Raw genomic sequence first — 16,930 nt, forward strand, 5'->3', positions numbered from 1 at the left:
GCTTTTTTTTCTTTTACTAGCCGCATTGTGCTTTTTGCCATATTTCTGCAACCACAAGAGCTGGGGTATATGCATATTTTAATGTAGACTGAGCTTCTCCCGTAATCTCATAACTCCAGGAGGATTTAACATAATTCTCAGTGATTATTTCCAGTGCCTGTCTTTGCAGGTGGTCATTGATTTCCTGAGCTTCAGCAGAGTGAAATTGAGGTCTAGCCTACACTAGTAAAAGGTTTACTGGAATAGATATATCTCTCAGTACAGCTAATACCGGCAAGCACTCTATTATGGATGCAGTTCTGTTGTGGGTGAGAAAAGTAAAAGGTTTTCATCCAGCTTTTTTCTTGGGAACTGCAACACTGCTAGGCTTTTTGCTAGCATTGAGATGTTATTCAAAATTTCACCCCTAAATGATATCAGTAAGTTTTAGTCATAAATCTGGCTTGATTTTTCTCAGTCTCTCCGTTCCCCATGTGGAGCTGGAAAGCAGCAACATGAGAGCTGACAAATCAGCTTTAAATCTGCAGAAAGCAAGGCAGCAATGTTCTTTGCTTTCCATCAGAGAAGACAAGCAGAACAGTAATTTACCCTTGGCCTGAGTGTGGAAAGCTTTCTCCAAATGCATGCCACCAGGCACTCCTGGATTTTAAACAGAAATTTAAGGCTTATGTACCTTGGCAAGTTGGGTGGACCTCTAAGGTGTCTTTTTTTTCCTCACTGAGACAGCACTGTGGCAGGTAACACGACAAGGGCACAGTGGGTGATGCGAGACAGGAGGAACTACCATGCAAGACTGCATCTGAGGAGCTGAGCCCCTTGGAGGAGGGGATCCTGTCATCTGGCAGAAGGGCCAGCAGCAGCACAGCACTGTGACCTCTCCAGCTCCATGTTTCTACACAGAAAACATCACGAAGGAGAGAACTGCACAACCTCAGGAACCTTGACTTGTTTCATTAGTGTGCAGCATGCTAAAGTGCAGTAACTATTTCTGCCATGCTCCCTATGTGGACATTGGTAGAAAGAAGTGTCATCATGGTGAAGACAGGAGCTCTAGCTAAGGAGAGTAGTTTGTATTTGGTTGATTATTGACCCTGACCCTTAGCATGCATTTGCCTGTGATAGCTTCTGACTTGTTCTGGACACAAATGACTGGTATAGGTAAGCCTGGTCCTTATGCTCTATGTCATTTATTCTACTATGGTTTAACTAAAGAATTGTTATCGGTATTAGGAGATGTGAAAATGGCAAGTGCATAAGGTGTATCCTTAATAAGCATTAAGGGCAAAACTGTCTTCAGAAATAATTAAGAATGCTATGCAGAAACCACATTGGGAGAGTTATTAAGGGTATTGTGTGGATTAAATGCCTCTTCCTTGTCTGAGCTCTTCGATCTTTTCGTAGTGCAAAACAGCTACACAACAGGATAGTTAATGATTTGAGTCTACATAAAATCTTGGGCTCATAGCTCACTGAGTCTGTGGGCAAGAAAAGCTGGAATAAGCATACCAGAGGGGCTGGCATTGCTTCTGGATGCAGAATGTACCTGAGCTAGCTTTTAATCCTCTTGCTTCAGAATTACTGGCAGGACATCTGTGACAACAGAGCACACAGAATGGGTTCACTGTACTTGTACTGATTTTTTGTGGCAAGTTGAATGTCCGCATTACAGCTGTTACACTCACAATTGCAAACTAGTTCTAGTATATCTGCCCAAGCTATGCCATATTTCAGCTGCAGTCCTGGAGTTTGCCAGATGCTATTTTTTAGGATAGGGCCATGGTACACTACTACAGGGTTTTGCTTTGTTTTGAGTGTTCTTTTGTTTTTTTTCTTAGCAGATATATATGTACAACTAAGTGTTTAAAGAACCATAATCCTTGTAAAAGTTTTAAGTTGAAAAATGGAACTAAGAACAGACCCAACTCTATGAAAGCACTTTCTCTTTAAGATAAAAAATCAGCCTGGAAGGCTGTAAAATCTGCATGCACTTGTCACCATGCCAATGGTTCCCCAATATCTTTTTTTTTTTAAACCAATGAAGAACATAGTGTACACATAAAGTATTAACTAAAAACACTATGTGACAGGTAAAGATGCAAAAAACACTATGTGACAGGTAAAGATGCAAATGCTATGTCTTTTTTGGTAGACCATTTGCATGGACATAAGTTGGGAAATTCAATGCATTATACTGTACTCATTAGGTTTACTTTTTCATAAAAGATAGAAACAAGGTTTTATAGCACTACATCCGTCAAGTGTCTAATGAAAAATCAATAGAAGCTGGGTACCTTATTCCAAGAATTGCTTTTAGAAATTCTACCCAAGGGATATTTGTGAGAGGCAGGCTTAGCGTCTTAATTCCCACAAAGTCTGTAATTCCAGGCTGTTTCTTCTTGTTTGATATTCATTGTAATACCTATAAAAAACTTAGTAAAGCGTGCTCATAAAAATTTAGTAAAGTTTTATAAGCGTTACAATAAATACAAAACAAGAAGAATCTATGGACCATCTCTCGTGTGTACAGTAAAGAGAGACCAAGAAAAAGCACCGATAACAGGTTGTAAATAGTGGCATTTTTCAGCACACACACTAAGCAGCATTATGTTTGTTATAGTACTGTAATTCACTGGATATATGGAGTTGATTCTCCTCTTATTTGCACTACAGTAAACCAAGAGTTTACTTAACTAAGTGCAGGCTGAGGGATTTACATCCTTTTGAACCCCTGTGTGTAAAAAGAAAAATCCATTCCTTGATGTATACATGTATTTTCTGAAATTAAATAGATTTTTATAAGAATAAAAGCAATAAAACTTTCCATCCATAGAATCCATATCTCTACAGTCAAAGTTATATAGCTATTAAATTAAACAAATGAAGTTTTAGGAAAGAATTGATAATGAAAAAAGCATACAGTAGCAATTTGGCCTTTGTTCTTATCAACAAAGAAACATAACCTGAGATTTTTTGCCTTGCCCTATTAAAATTTCTTTACACAGATTGTTAGCAGTAGAATAATTTTTAGATACTTCACTTCTGAGCAGTCAGTGATTTAAAGCAAGGTACCTATAGTTCCTTTTCTGTTAATTTTATGCCCTGTCCAGAGTTTCCTACCTTATATAAAGCATTCTTCTACTGCTCTCTTACTTTTTCAGAACACCGCTATGTGAATCTTCAAACTAGATTTTGACTGCGTGCTCAAGAAAGCAAAATAGTTGCTCAAAGGAATGTATACATAATCTTAAATTCATTTTGTCAATCAATTTATTATATTGCAGATTTTCTCTGGGAAGCACAGATAAAATGAACAGGGGGCTAAAAGTCCATGCAAAAATGCAAAAGGGGTATTAAATTTGAATGCCAAAAAGCAGTATTATGCAAAGACAACATTTATACACTGTTGAGAACCATTTTGCAACCTACTTGAATCTTGAACGTTTTCTTTTTTGCTAAACCTACCAAATCTGCAGAACTTGTCAGATTTAAAGTGTTAATTCGTAAAACTGTCATGGCTCAGTGACAGCCCTGCAGACCAGGAGCCAGGAGGAGCGGGGCTTCCCATGGGGACAGCAGGGCAGGACCTCACAGCCAGGGCCTGTCCCGCAGCCCCAGTGAGGGAGCAGGGCAGGCAGGGGGGCAGCCAGGAGTAGCCCCAGTCCCAGGCATCGGGCACCTCTCTGGGGTCAGGGATGAGTGTATATATTGTTCAGTGAAGTATCCCACCGCCAACTGATAATCACTGGGGAAGTGCTGCTGCCATTAGAAATACCTTAGAGGAGGGTCCGTGAAACAGCTGCGTAATCAAAATCATATCTAAGGGTGAATTTTCAATGAACTACCTACAAAAGCTGCTAAAATAGTATGTCTATATGATACACAGTGGTCTGTTGAAAAGATACCTGAGCCAGCCATACATGGACTGGCTTTAAATAACAGAAGTAATCTAGCCTAAGGACTGCTGAGCTTAGCCAGGTTAAGAAATCAGATAAATTAGCTCATTACGAGCTTCCCAGTGTGCTAGGCAGTCAATTCCTGTACCTGAGATACTTTACGCAGCTCTAGCTCAGATATCTTAGCAATCCACTGCAGTATGATATATCATTTGTTTGTTTAGCTTCAAGTATGTAAGAGGGTGTTTCTATACACTTAAAGTTCAGAAGGTACGTAAGTCTTTGCAGAGCATGGACTGCCACTGGGCAGGTGTCTTCCTTCCAACACTCAGGACACCAAAAGGGCAATTTAATGAATTTGCATGTTTCAAGGTTTCTGCACCATTCTCATTTCAAAAAAAAGGAATTCTCTGTGGGTTTCATTTGAGTTTCATGATAAATTGCTGGTCATAAACTCAGAGCTGCTCAAGATTTCTCCTGGTTTTATTTTTGCTAAGAACTTTAAAGGAATTTTGCTGTACCAAGTTATTCAAATTTAGAACATAATAGAAGTATAAGCTCTTATCCAGCAGCAGCCATATCTGCCTGCATTAAAATATCTAATGCTATTTGCTCAATCTCCAATTTACATTTATCTACTCAAACACAAGAAAGGTCTGCAGGCTAAAAAAGAGAAAAGCATTCAACGGCTCCCACATGCAGAGCACACAGACAGAATGGAGTCCTTTTCCTGTAATGCTCTGCATTTGTCTACTAATGATTCTGACAAAACCAAATATAACCCAGCCCAGGACCTTAAAAGCTGAGTTAAATAAATTTAAAGTAGGCATGGGATGGATGCTTATTATTATTCATAGCTCCATTACACATTGCTTTGCCTCTCTGTTCCATTTTTAGAAGAACTAAGATTCAAAATAGATATTTTTACCATGAGTTTTAGCATTTGAGAATGTTATTTATGCTAACCAGAGTCATTTTCTCAAGAGTACTACATTGATAGTGACGTTTCCCCAAAGCCTCATGCCACACAGTCCTAGATGTGTCCTTGCGCCAAAGGTCATTAATGGTATCCCGAGCTTGCATTAGAAGGAGTGTTGCCAGCAGGTTGAGGGAGGTGATCCTTCTTCTCTGCTCAGCACTGATGATGCCACACCTGGAGTACTGTGCCCAGTTATGGGCTCCTTAGTACAAGAGAGACATGGACATACTGGAGAGAGTCCAACGAAGGACCACTGAGATGATTAAGGGACTGAAACATCTCACGTGAGGAAAAGCTGAGAGCTGGGACTGTTCCGCCTGGAGAAAAGAATGCTCAGGGAGATCGGGAGCGTGCAAAGAAGAGGTAGCCAGTCTCTTTTCAATGGAGCCCAGTGACAAGACCAGCGACAATGGGCACAAACGGAAACACAGGAGGTTTTCTCTGAACATCAGGAGAAGCTGGTCCTCACAGAGACATTGAAAGTAAGTCAACTTGTCACCTCAAAAATGTTGCAGAACTCAATATAAATCCACATACAAGCTTATCGTTGTAAATAAGTAACATTTACATGCAGGTGATTCAGATTTAGCTCAGATGTATTCCATAATTGATAACACAAATATACAGTATGCTTTGCCCTTTCAGCACATTCACAGAAAAAAAACAGGATTTAAACCCAAACTCCAAGATTGCTGTTCAGTGCCACAGCTGTAGGAGTATTCTTCATGGAACTTCTCTGTCAAAAACCTCTAGAAGCAGTTATGCTCTGATTTTGTCTTAATCACTATTACATGCTTTTTCTGCCCTGGTGACACAGTATGGAAAGATCCTCTTATTTTCGTTTTATGAAAGGCCATTGGAAAGATGTTGTTCTGTTGTTCATTATGATTAATTGGGTTAATTGGCATCAGATCAAATTGGTTCCTGATGTCAGCATGATATCATTTTATTAGGGAATTTTGAAACACTACCATTGGTAAGTCCCTGTTTGCAATGTAAGGGTTAAAGACGTTTCTTTCCTCTGAGGTATTCAGAATATCTCATTACAATTCAGTGAGAAGATGACCTCTGGTTTAAGGCTAAAATCTGTTTTACTGTCTGATTGGGTTTTATATAAAGTTCCACATAATTCTATTTAAACCACAATTTGTAATACTATGGCAAATTATCATTCAATTAGACTTAACTCTCACTGAAATACCCATACATAGGAGATATTGGAGATTCATGAAGGAGGCTGCACAGGGTATGGATCATGTTCTCTTTATAAACACAGATGGACATTTCATTACAAATCAATAGGATATAAGTGATGTCTGAAACAATTATTTTAATATAGTTAATTCCCAAAAGCCCTAGCTAGAAGTAAATGCTTGTCACTGAGCCAGGTTGTGCCACCTTTATGAACATTGAGCACTGCCTTGGTTCCTGAATTAGGAAAGAATAAGTTTTTTGCTTGGTTACCCAAGTAAGCTTACTTAACAAAAGGAATGTACTCTGAGGCTAAATCTTAAGTATACTTTAGAGGTCTTGGGTCATGATCCCTTGGGATTATCACAAAACTCAGGTCTTTACTTCTTAGACATCACCTTTGACATGAATGTTTATATAGTTAATGCTAAAAGCATGGCAATGGTTTGTTCTTAAAAAAATCATGAGTAAAATACAAATATAAGTTGACATCAACAACTCACTTAATGTCATGGCAATTAACCTCCATCATTTCTAATTCAGTTCAGTCATTTTTGGGGGATATTAAGTCTACTCCTCTATGGAAGCTATGAGTTCCATTTTATTTTTTGATTTATTTTGTTCTGATGCATGTGCGCACAGTCCTTGGAGACATTTTTAGCTTTATCATTTTACAAATAAGGATGTGTTTATTAATATTAAATTTTTTGAAATGGCTTGTCAGCTTTAGCTGAACTAGACGCATTACAGAATACAATAAAATGCCTTTACTTGTGTTAAATTCCAGCTTTTAGGCCCATCATTAGAAGATGTTATCTGCTTCAAACTGGTTTCCTTTATCAATGAAAGGTTAATAACGTGAGTTGGCTTAGAATTGTATAAAAAGCAGCAAAGAGGGTTTAGTTAGGCCATCTTATCTGTCTGATGTGCTATTGACTTCAGTTGATATTCTCTGTGGGATGCACGCAACAAGCTATTTAGTCTGTTGAAAATTAGGTCACGTTCTAAATTTTGGCTTGTCTTCCTTGAAGACATGGCATTCCTATCTTCTAGCTGTAATTATTGTTTTCTAAGGAAAGTAAATGCTATTTTACTGTTACAAAGGATTTTATTTTAAAAATAATTCCTGAAATGTCCAAGTTGGAGAGTTTTAACTATAACGTAATGGAAGTCATGGTACTGGGAGTTAATAAGGACAAAGATGGAGTTCTATTTACCAAATCTGGAAAACATGTCATCAGAAACCTTGAGAAAAAAACATACAAAGTTGTTCTACATATAAAGGTCATTAAGATTAGTTATTTACTTCTGTCTTACAATGTCGTATATTTATTAAATGACTTTACAGCTTTGGATGGAAGAAATCCCAAGTATGAGTAATGTAACAGTCAGCAAAATAAGTGAACCATTTTTGGTATCTGTGGAAGCTGTGGAAGTTTTCCACTACCTATGAGGAACCCAGATCTATGTGCAAAAGTTTAGTACACTTTCAGTCTCATTATTAGTCCACAGATTTTCAGTCAGAAGGTACCATTTAGGCAAGTTTGTCTGATGTCCTGTATATTGCAGGCTAAAGACCTTCACCAACACATTTTAGCTACTGTTTAAGAAACAACACTGCAGAGAAAGCCTTTGAACTTTATTCCAGGTGTATAGGCATCAATAAGATGAAATTCTACCAGATAACTCAAAAAAGCTGATTATTAGACTTAAACTGAAGAAGTCAGCCATCTCACATCTGAGAGTTTTAATAGATCTGTCTATATCCTTTGTGCTCAAAATGACAAAAAATCATTCAGTTAGCTCGTGAAAACTGGTGATAACCATACATGTGAGCCTACGGATGTCTAAACCTGAACAGTTCCTGCTGATACTCAAAGTAGCTTTACACTAACTCCAATAGAGTTTGTTCAGGTCTGTCAGGACCATATATATTCCAGGTGCAATTTAGATTAACTCTAATTCAGTAGTTTCAGAGAATACCTAATTAATAAGAAATAGTCAGGATTTGTTTTGCACTTTGAATATTAACCATCTGAATTTAGAGCTATACTGAATAAAACAATGTTTCTTTTACACTCATGTACTTTTGCAGGTTATCTAGCAAAGCAACCATACAGTGATCATTTCCTAATTGTAAGAAATTGTGGTCTTTTTATTACAATGCAAAAAGTAACATTTTAAAGGTTTGCTATATGGCATAGTCCCAATTTAGGTGGTGTTCATTTTTGCAAATTGTCTGAGACAGGCTCTTTATTCAACTCATTTACCAACAAAGGTTTCAGCTCTTTCTCACCCTAGCTGGAACATATTGCAATCAGCACCCAATAAGCAACCTTCTCTCCTTACTCATATTCCTATAGCTTTCATTTCCTATACATACAGACAATATTTAAATTCCTTTCCTAATGCAATTATATTTTTATCATAGACAGATCAAAGTGTATTAATTTGTTTCCATAATTTAGACTGCAGACTTTTTAGAGAAAAAACCAGACCACTGTTGGCATAAATGTAAGGTAAAAAATTGATGAGCATGGCAAAGAACTCAAGGAAATTTAATTTTTCATTAACATTCATAACACAGCATCACTACAATATACCCCAGCCTAAAGGACTAAAACTGAAGTTATTGTTACCGCTGCTTATGTCCTGCCCTGGAGGCTCAGAATAGGATCAGACTTCCTTTACACCAATGTTTATATCTATGGCGGGGTCGGGAGGAAAATACCCCTATGTTAATGAACTCTTATTTTACCAGTTATATCCTAAGCTTATTACAGATAGTCTAAAAATCTTGGTGAGGTTGTTTGCTAGCAACGGGTGAGAAAAACACTTTGGATTTATTCTATGTTGTAGTCATGAATCATCAGTTATTCTTAAAATGAAAAATCTCTTTATGGGACGTAGAAATACATACCAAACAGACAGGACGAGAATGAGGATTCATTGATGCATCTAATGGAAGGAACCAGATGGTAAAAAAATGGGATTTATTAAGTCTTAAAGAATTGTGTTCAAAACAAGACAAAAAGTCCTGGTGAAAACTGCCCTGTGTGATTCAGACGGTCTAACAGCTTTCTCACTCTTACTAAAAGTGTAGTTTGATGACAGGGGTCTTGAAAGTATGGGCACAGGATAAAACCAGAGGCCCCAGGGCTGCTAACTCCCTAATAATCGAGTACTGGTCATTCAACCAATGAAATGAGATCCAACCTTGAGAGCTGTGTAAAACTGGTTTAAGCAAAACAAAATAAACACATAAGAAGTAAACGCCCACAAGTTTGTTCAACATGCAGTCCGCATTGTGAGGGTTGGAGGCCCATGGCTGAAGACCTGTCTAGAGACTCAAACATCACATAAAAGGTATGTGCGCATGGCTGCCTCTACCCTGATTCATCAAGGAGCTTTGGCTTGGCCAGCCAGTATCCAGAGCTATTGAACAACACCACTGCGTGCGTGCCTGCAACACACTTTCCTTGTGCATCCTGCATCATTCACCCCCCAGCTTGGTTAGCTACTCTTGATAAAACTAACTCAATGTGAATTGCAATTGGCTAGTTAAAAACAACCATGCTAGCTAATCTCATTAAACTTCGGTTTTCCAGACTTATTTCTTTTCAAAATACCTATCAGTCAGCTTGTCTGATTCCCAGAATAAAGGTGACTAACTGCCAGAGGTGGCACAAATTCTCTAAGTACAGCCTGGCCTCTACATTAAGAATAAACAAAAAAGAATCTTAAAATAGCAAATTAGAAGTAAAAATAGTATATAAAAATGATGATGGAATAACATGTTTATGTGCATCAGTCTAGAATGCTGGGGTGCCCTGTGTGTTAGTACTTTTTCTATTGGAGTTACAGTGGAAATAAAACTGTACTGGCTCAACATTTGTACACCATGCTCCATTTTACTATACACAGAAAAGCTATTTTGCAGAGTTGGCTTTTCCTAGTAAATTTTCTAAAGTATTCTTTCTCCTTGGCATTACTATTGTTAGAACTTTTTGCTCCTGACAACTATATTTCTTTAATCATAGCTTTCAGAACATCAACTTTTCAAGAAAAAAAAATTCAAAAAGGGTTCAGTCTTTTTTAAATGTTCACATCTGGATGCACACGTCACACCACAATATACTGTTCTGAAGTGTATGACACTTTCCGCACAAACACATGTATTGTGCTTATCTTAAAGCTACCCAAATTAGCAGTCACCCATCCATCTACATACTCTACTTTTTATAGGGCAGGGACTCTCTTACACTTAATTATCCACGTGCTAGTGTGGGCAAATTTGGCTCCTGAAGACTGGTAGTGTTTGGTATGTCATCTGAAAATGTGGATGTGGTAGAAGGTGGATGGAAAAAGTGAAAACTAATCTGTTGCTGTGATAATCAACTGTATTAACTTACTTTGCATTCAGAGAAACACCCACATTTTTGGAAATAATCTTGTCTGCCAAAAATCTTCTATTTGCATCCCTCAGGAGACATTGTAAAACAGTGTTCTTTGTCAGATTTGAACAGCAGTGATTGACTGTGATATTTGTAGGGTTCATCCACTCTAGATACCTCTCCAGGGAGGAATCCTATCTTACTTTCCCCTAGACAGATTGTTATAAGTTAGAGCTCCTGGGGATTTCTTTGATTTATGGGGAAGGAAGTTTCAATACAAGCAGTCTAGAATTAGGAGCATGTAGTGCAAAAATCACATCTTGTTGGTAACTCCTCTTTGAAGTGTTAAATATACTTGGATCTTAGAGATATGGTACTGTCCTTTCCAGGTATTACAATATTCCTAGTGCCGTTTAAGATAAATCACTGGAATTTGTGTATGTAAAGTCATGCGTGGTAAACTTTCTAGTTGTAAACCTCATTACTGGAATTTGTACCCGATTTAAAATTCATACTCAATTTAAGATTCGTACTTGATTTAAGAGTTCTGAAGCATGGCAGTGAATACATAGGTAACACAAAGCAAACATTGTCAGGTCATCTGTTTTCTCACCAGTACCAAATGCTTCAAGAAGAAGATATAAGGTATCCATTTAATGGAATAATCACACCGTGGGTATTGTACTCCACTAGTTACCAGTTAGTGTATTCATACTCAAAACATCGGGCCTCGCATCAACCAAGTTCCTTTAGTCTTTGCTATGCAAAAAGAATCTTTGTGAACTTCTTAGAAATGTCTTTCAAAATTGTTGCCTGTCCGCTTTTCTTACATTAAAGGTATAGAGGAACATCTGGCTTACTCATATTCTTTTCCCTACCTCTGCCTCATTCTGGTTTTTTATGTGTTCAAAATAAAGTTCTTAAATGTCCAATGTTAATTAAATGTATAATCTTCACAGTGCTTTTTTGTATGAAGGACATTCCAAAACTCCACCCGCTTTTATTGTACCTTTTAAAATTTCAACTACATTTTAATTAATTAGTGGGAAAGGAGAGGTAAATATCGAGCTATATACAAAGACATATGAATCTTTGTTCTGGTTTTGTGTATTTCTAAGAGAACAGCATGTGCTGTACTGCATAAGGGACCCGAGCATGTGACACTCTTGAAATTAATTTCATGTATGAGGGAAACACTTATGGTTTTAGGTGAAAGCTTGCAATATTATCTGGCTTCTAAATATTGTAAACTAAAACCAAGGGAGTGTCTGTTACTTTAAAAAGATTTGCCCTATGAGATTTTAAAATCCTTCGAACCTGCAGATAGATGTTGAAGGTACCCTCTGAAAGTTGTAATGACAGAGACTGATACAATTGTACTTCCCTGTAACCTTTTGATATATTGTAAGCTTCGTGCAACTTCATGGAGTTATACATGATTTATGTCATGTGGCACAGTATTTTATGAAAAATCAAGATACACATAAACTCAGGTCACCATCAAAAATTAATACATTACATAATGATTAAAAAAAGAAGTGTGACACATGACAACATGACATACTGTGATATATCATGAGGTGACCTGAAAGTTAGCTGGTTGTACCACTGTTTTCAAGAACAGATCCCATAAATTAAATCTTCACTGGGTCAAGGCTATGCCAGTCTCTTCTCTTTCTTGTAAAATGAATGGTTTCAGAGGGGACTATTCCCATTCTAACGTTGACAGTCACTATTTCAGTGCTGAAAATCCACAACAATGACAGATGATTTCTAAGAAGTATTAGAGAGATAATGTTTCCTCCCACGGTGAGACATCATCATGTTAAACTCTTTAGTGCTACTGTGATTAAGTGAACATAATATCCTGCATAGTCCATGACCTTATCTCTCTTCAGTTTTCTAGTGGCAGAGGAAAAATGTATTTTTAATCATGTGTTTTAAATCTGATTTCTAAACATTTGTGTTCTCCATTTCACAGTGTCAGGGAGCTAGCTCCCACTTCAGTATGTCACAGCATATCCCTTGAAAGTAGATAAAAGACTTAAACTACAAAATTCAGACCCAGACCCAGTTTTCAAAACACCTCAGATTTTGTTCACAGTTGGAAAAGATCATTAAATGTCTGAGGAAACAAAATTCACAGCTGGATTCAGGTTCTGATCCAAACAATTACCTTCTTTTTCCCCATTCAGCCAAAGTCAATGCACATTGCTGTGCAAATATTTCTCTCCATTACCTTGTATGTAACAGCATGCTGGGCTGAAGGTCCTTCCACATTCCAATACATGTACAGTTTATTCAAGTTTACTGTGTCTACAAATGTAATGAACTCACTGTCATTTTTATTCTATCATGATCTAAGTCATTAATGAAAACATTAAATAAGACCACAGGATCCATGACAGATTCTTGGTAACCTTATTCTATTTCTCAGACCAGTTTGACAAATGAAAGATTGGAAACCATTGTGTAAATACATTCTTTTCTGACAGTTTTGTACCATCCTCATGGTATTTGTACCCTCCTATTATGTAGACCATGTTTCTCTGGCCTGTTTATGGGAATGTTACTGCATACAATACCAGAAGTCTCTCTGAAGTTAAAGCAATTGCAGTCTACTTTTTGACAACCCCCTAGGCTAATTATCATGTTGCAAGAGAAAATTAAGTTAATTTAACATGATTTTTTTTAAATCCATTGATTATTTGTTCCATTTGTTTTATGCCAGGGCTGAACTGAAGTAGACTTGTCTATAATCATAGAATCATAGAATGTCCTGCGTTGGAGGGGACCCCTAAGGATCATCGAGTCCAACTCCTGACCCTGCATAAGACAACCCCAAAATTCACACCACATGTCTGAGCATGTTGTCCAAATGCTTGTGAAATGTTGTCAGGCTTGGCACCATGACTACCTCCTGGGGGAGCTTGTTGCAGTGCTCCACCACCCTCTGGGTGAAGAACCTTTTCCTAATGTCCAACCTAAACCTCCCCTGGCATATATTCCTGCTCTTCCCTCAGGTCCTATCATTGGTCATCAGGGAGAAGAGATCAGCGCCTGCCCCTCCTCCTTCCCTTGTGAGGAAGCTGTAGACCGCAATGACGTCTCCCCTAAGTCTCCTCTTCTCCAGGCTGAACAGATCAAGTGACTTCAGCTGCTTCTTGTACAGCTTCCCCTCTAAACCCTTCACCATCTTTGTGGCTCTCCTCTGGACGCTCTCTAGTAGCTTTGTACCCTTTTTGTACTGTGGCACCCAAAACTGCACGCAGTACTCAAGATGAGAGTCTCTGGCTCTTTTGTCTGCTTTTGAAGACAGATTTGTTAGCACATTCTGCAAAAGTCATGTTATCTTTCAACCATTATTAAAGAAAGTAAACTTTCTCAGTAAATATGCAAGAAAACGTCAGCAGAAATATGTACAATTAGTAGCAACAGTAGTAGCAGCAGCAGTAGTAGTAGCAGTAGTAGCAGCAATATTGAGTGTAGACCAAGATTAAAATAAGAAATGTGAGTGTAGGTGCCTTCCACATCCTCTGTCAAATATGCTGAGGAGATCTGTGTTAAATTACCTTGAAATTTGTTTTGAATGAAAGCAGAATGAAAAAATATTCTGTGTATAGCAAAATTTTCTGTGCTAATTTACTGTTATGAAGTGGGCATGCTTTGATATTTTTTTTTTTAATGCATGTTCTTTTCCATCATTACTTAAAGAAGTAAAATATTAAAATTTAGTGTTTTGGTAGACACTACATTCCTAAGTATTTTGCAAAATATTTAACTTTATTTATAAGTTGCCAAGAAATAAATGAAACTAAATTTCGACATCATCAAATCCCATTAAAAAGTCTCTTTCTTTTTCTATTCAACTCTACTTTCTTCTTAGCAAAAGCAGTTTCAGCTACTCTTCCAGCCTCAATGTTATTACTATCAAACTTAAAGAAAGTTCGAAAGTTGTCATCAGATCTAGAGGACAGACACAAGTTAAGAAAAACAGCCAGTACACCTGAGGTATTGCAGTTTGTTTGATCTGTCAAAGACTGCACAAAGTAGACTAAAAGCAAGCTAGAGTCAATACAGGAGCTCAAGACCTCTCTCTGGAATTTTACCTGTCTTGTCCTGAACTTGCAATCAATCAGAAACTACTTTTTTACTTGCAGGAAGCCAAAACTTAATGTTTTGGTTTTTACACAGTTATAGGGGCACTTGATTACAGGGATGTTTGGCAGGTAGCCAAGAGAAACTGAAGACGTAATAAAAGAATTGTAAAAGCGAGTGGCAAATTACTGAAGTGCTGAAGTGGGGTATGGAAAAAAAAAATATTTTTGGCATGCAAGCAGCAAATTAATTTTTACATAAGGGGATAAGAAAGATTCCCCCTGAAATCTAATTGCCTGTATCTAAGTGAATGAAAAGGCTCGTGATAGCTAATAGCTGATGACACAACTTTAAATAAAACTAGGACAGCTAAGCCTGCAAAGAGAAAAAAAGGAATGCTAGGCCTGAAGAATTGCATTCATCAGCAATAAGAGGACAATGAGGCACAGAAGAAAACAGAAAGGCCAAAAAGACAGAAAAAGATATTGTTCTCCATTATGATTCACTACTTGCTTTGGATTGCCTTTATGCCTTTCTCAGCTCTTGCCTCCTCCATCTTCTCCCTACTTCAGTCTTTCCTATCTAGAAATGCCCTCTACAACTGAATAGCAAAAGAGAGGATGTCATCCAGATGCAATTTTTATAGGAAACACTCTTGTGTGATTGGGATAAAGTAATAATGGAAATTAGATCACTTGCTGGCTGTTGGAGCTCTGTTTGCAATTAAAAGCCTCACTGTGCCAGCTCAGAGGCAGATACACTAAGGTCCAGATTACCTTGCTCTGCTATATGTACTGTTACAGAAGAATAACTGGTAGCTAAGGGGCTCTGCCCCACTCTTCCCACATCGTTAAAAAAAAAAAAAAGGCAAAAGTCCAGAGTCATTCAGCCCACTGAAAATCTGAATTTCCTCAGTCTTCCTCCTTCTGTATTCTTTTGCTGATTGTGTCAATCTTGGCCAGACAGGCATCCTGAAAAGCAAGATCTTCACAAAATGCAATGAGGGGCTTGAAGTTGTGTCCAGAGGAAGAACATTTTCAGACTGTGGGACAGCAGGTTCTGAACAAACAACAGGGCTCAACCTATGTGATTTGACCACTGCCCTCAGTGATGAGTGGGAATGGGACAAATCCTAGTCCAACAACATTAAAAGGGAGAGTGGAACAATTTTTATTTTAATCAAAAACTTAAGGGTCAAATTCAATCAGTAAACAATTGAAAAAATGAATCTGAGGGTTTACTGTTAATTCCCGTAATCAATATAAATCTGAAATGTTAAGAGCTGCTTATGCTTCCTTAAAATATTTTTCCATGGGCCTCTTGTATGGTAGGACTTTATTTTCAGAAGAAGCTGAGACACTAATCATCCTTAGCTCTGAAGGAATAATTACGCAGTTATCATAAAATTTTTCTAGTCATTGGGGAAAAAGGAGTTTATAAGCTACGTTATAAGCATTGCTTGCTCCCTTCTGATTTATGTGACACCTGAACAAAAATAGCAGAGACTGAAAACTCACTGGAAATACAATGTGATACAATGGACACATCTTTGGTCTTACAGTCCCAATTCTGAGTCTTTTCTTGTTTTGCCACTAGTCTGCTCCTGAAAGTCATTTCACCTCTCCTGTCTATTCAGATTATACACCTTTCCAGACAGGGACTGACTTTCCCCATGTATTTGTGCAGTGTCTAGCACAATAGGTCTCCAGGTGCTATTGTAATCCAAATAATGAATTATTAACTTGTTCTACTATTATAATATTTTCAGCAAAGTTTGTTTTACATTCTCAACCAAAGCTATGGATGAAATGAGTGTAGCTGTTAGTTACTTTCCTCTAAATTGTCCTATGACTGAATCTCATGCATTTAAAAAGAGCCAATTTGGATATGTGTTTCTTTCCATCCTCCGTTTCAGGTTTTCTTGTCTTCTATCACTGTATGAATGTCATTAACACAAAGATGCAGAAGAGAGTTAACAGTGGGGGGGATAGTGTTTTTTCTGTTCTTATGCACGACTTCCATTAGCAGTAATAGGTGTTGTGTATGTGAATTGAGAGAGCAGACATAACTTTATTTGGAGGAAATGACATGTAAAGTTACTTATGGCATGAAAGCAAAGAGCTAGAGTATGTTTTATTATGGATTATATCTCTGATTGATGCCATACAGTATAACTAGATATTTAAAGAAAATTTCATTTTGTACTAACCCAGATGACTTATTATACAGCCTGTAAGACTGCAGAGCTAACATATTGACTGGGAAAATATGAACTTGAATATTTTGTCCCACTGTGGGAGATTTTCAAATGCTTTATTTTAGTTCTACTAATAAAGAAAAGCTTTGAAACCCTGTTTTTAATACTATTCTCTCAA

The sequence above is a fragment of the Nipponia nippon genome, unplaced genomic scaffold (assembly GCF_047370975.1).
Source record: "Nipponia nippon isolate SJK-2023a ecotype South Korea unplaced genomic scaffold, ASM4737097v1 scaffold_4, whole genome shotgun sequence".
Lineage (NCBI taxonomy): Eukaryota > Metazoa > Chordata > Aves > Pelecaniformes > Threskiornithidae > Nipponia > Nipponia nippon.